Raw genomic sequence first — 2500 nt, 5'->3', positions numbered from 1 at the left:
AGTTTGACGCAACAAAATAAGAACGTTCAGCCTCAGCTCCAAATTATGAATATCCGATGCGATCGACAAATAAGACAGCCATTTGCAATTTACTCTCCTCTTATTTTACTACAATTCGTTCACATGTTACTGTGTCAGTTATCAACAAGGAAACCGGTGAACTGTTATCTACTAACTCAATTACCGAGAGGATTCTTGCAAACAGATCGATTATCGCTAAACAAAATTGACCTTCTGAGCGTTAGCTTTCACGTGTAGTGTCACGTGAATTTTCATGTAAACAAACCTCGAAGGTTCGGACATTCGAGAAGATCGGACATACAACACACAGTGAGATGGTGTGGCGAGCGGATATGAAATGTTAGTTTCTTTTTGCTTTGGATTTGGAAATGATGCAACAGAGACACTAGTCACTTCGATGGTTAGCATTTGGTGTAGGACACGATAGTTTTACACTCGTATTTCGACAGAATTGACGCGGGTGAGTCTGGTTGTTCCATCTTCGATCGCTGGGCGGACGAAAACGAAATGCATTCCTCGCCTTATGTTATTTACGAATTTACCTTTGTGTATGAAAATTGTCATATATATATTCACTTTAAGGTCCGTAATAAAACCGAATAAAAGTGACTTATTAGCTGCATCAGAGACAGTAGTCATTTCCACCGTTTATTGCGAGTTGCAGAATGCTCTCGACTAAAAGGCGTGTTTCCGTTTTACACGTAAAAAACGATTCCCGATTCCCAAAATCATAGGTAAGAAACTTGAATGGTGATCTGATCAATTTTTTTTTTGCATTTTCCGGCCGAAGTCAATCTCATACCCAGAGTCCGCGGGCTTTTTGGCCAGCGGGTGAGCGCCCGGAGAGACTCTGGGATAATCGACTCCATTTTCCCAAAAAACGTGGGTTCCGGTCTTATGACGTATGTTTGAGTTTAAACGGAAACAGACTAAGAGAAAATCGTAAACGGTAGAAATGGCGGGTTGAAAGTGTTCGAGAAACAAAAATTTTAGCCTTACACACAAAGAAAGTGGAGAAATGATCATTGGCTTGCTGTAAGAGCAAGTGAAGATGAAACCTCTAACGCTTTCGGAAAGTGTATTTTTAGTGTTTCAGCGTACATTCCATCGCTCAGAATGCCATCGTGCAAGCAACACGATCGACAAATTTTTGTGGAAACGACACAAATGTCCTCTTCTACTACGATTTGATGTTTCCGTAATTCTGAATGGCTTCGACAAGACCTTATTCCACGGATTTCTCCTCAAAGAGACTGATATAATGTTTTCCCACGGTACTATTGCAACAGCAACAGTAATCACTTTTGAGCAGCGTGGGAAAATTCCCGTACATTATAAGACATAATTCAAACCTCGTGGCTTTTTATTTCTGAGATTTATGTATTTCTGAGGTAGAAAAACACAAACAGCACTGAAACTTGTTTTAGATTTTGAATCTCCCTTCAAATTCTGGGGCTTCCGAATTACTTACCGACTTCCTGTCGGACTGCCATTGTTACGCAAGCGGCCAATCAAAAATATAGTTCAAGTCGATTATCCCAGAGTCTCTCCGGGCGCTCACCCGCTGACCAAGAAGCCCGAGGACTCTGGGTACGAGATTGGGCCGAAGTTATAGCAATCGAGAGGCGGAAAACGGAAAACGCGGATAATGGCATGACTCATCGCAGTGACTCGTTTGTGTGTTCATAGGACAGTCAATACACTGTAAATACACTACTAGTTGTATAGTAGTCTACACTTGTTGAGCTATAAATTATATATCGTGCATACCATTGACCATGGGATCAATGCAGCGTTGAGCCAATGCAAACTGAAAAAGTTCTTCATTGAAGTTGAGGAAAACTGAAGAGGTTTTATTTTTATTTCATGGAACAGTATTGTGACCTTCTGTTAATTGGAATGACACATATCTACAGTACTGTTAGGGAGATTTCCCTTAAAAGAAATTATCTACTGATTTTTGGCGAACCATTCTAATAAACATTGTCAAATTACCAGTCGTAATTCATGAACAGTTTAAACTCATTATATTAGGTGATGCATCTGTTGCTTCCCACAATTTTTACAGTACTCATTGTTAGCATGAAAGCATGAAATATTCATTTCAAGTACTATTTTGAACTTCTATTATCATTATTATTATTATTATTATTATTATTATTATTATTATTATTATTATTATTATTATTATTATTATTATTATTATAATATAAAAGAGGAGAAAGGGAAGGACTCGATCTTCTCTAGTTTGGCACACACATTAGACATGAAGCTACGGTCATCAGTCACCTCAACAGAGAAGATTCCTTGTTTAGTTCACCCAACAAATTGACAACGTTTTAGCCTACAAACACTTTGAAGTTGCTTTCAATCAAAACCATAACCATTTGTGTTGCCACAAACCGATCTCTGTTTTTCCAGTAACACTTATATATTCTACAGCAGTGTTTGGACAACCTTTAGAACACTGGCATTTCAG

General features: G+C 38.5%; 1 protein-coding gene across 2 annotated transcripts in view; it reads right to left on the bottom strand.

Moving 5' to 3' along the window:
- The window catches only part of LOC138047147 (uncharacterized), an 11039-nt gene that overhangs the window by 4769 nt on the left and 3770 nt on the right, over positions 1-2500 (bottom strand). The gene's annotated exons all lie outside the window — the stretch shown is intronic.

Source organism: Montipora capricornis, chromosome 1 (genome assembly GCF_036669925.1).
Source record: "Montipora capricornis isolate CH-2021 chromosome 1, ASM3666992v2, whole genome shotgun sequence".
NCBI lineage: Eukaryota > Metazoa > Cnidaria > Anthozoa > Scleractinia > Acroporidae > Montipora > Montipora capricornis.
Note: the sequence above shows the minus strand (reverse complement) of the source record. Positions and strands in the feature narration are given on the sequence as shown.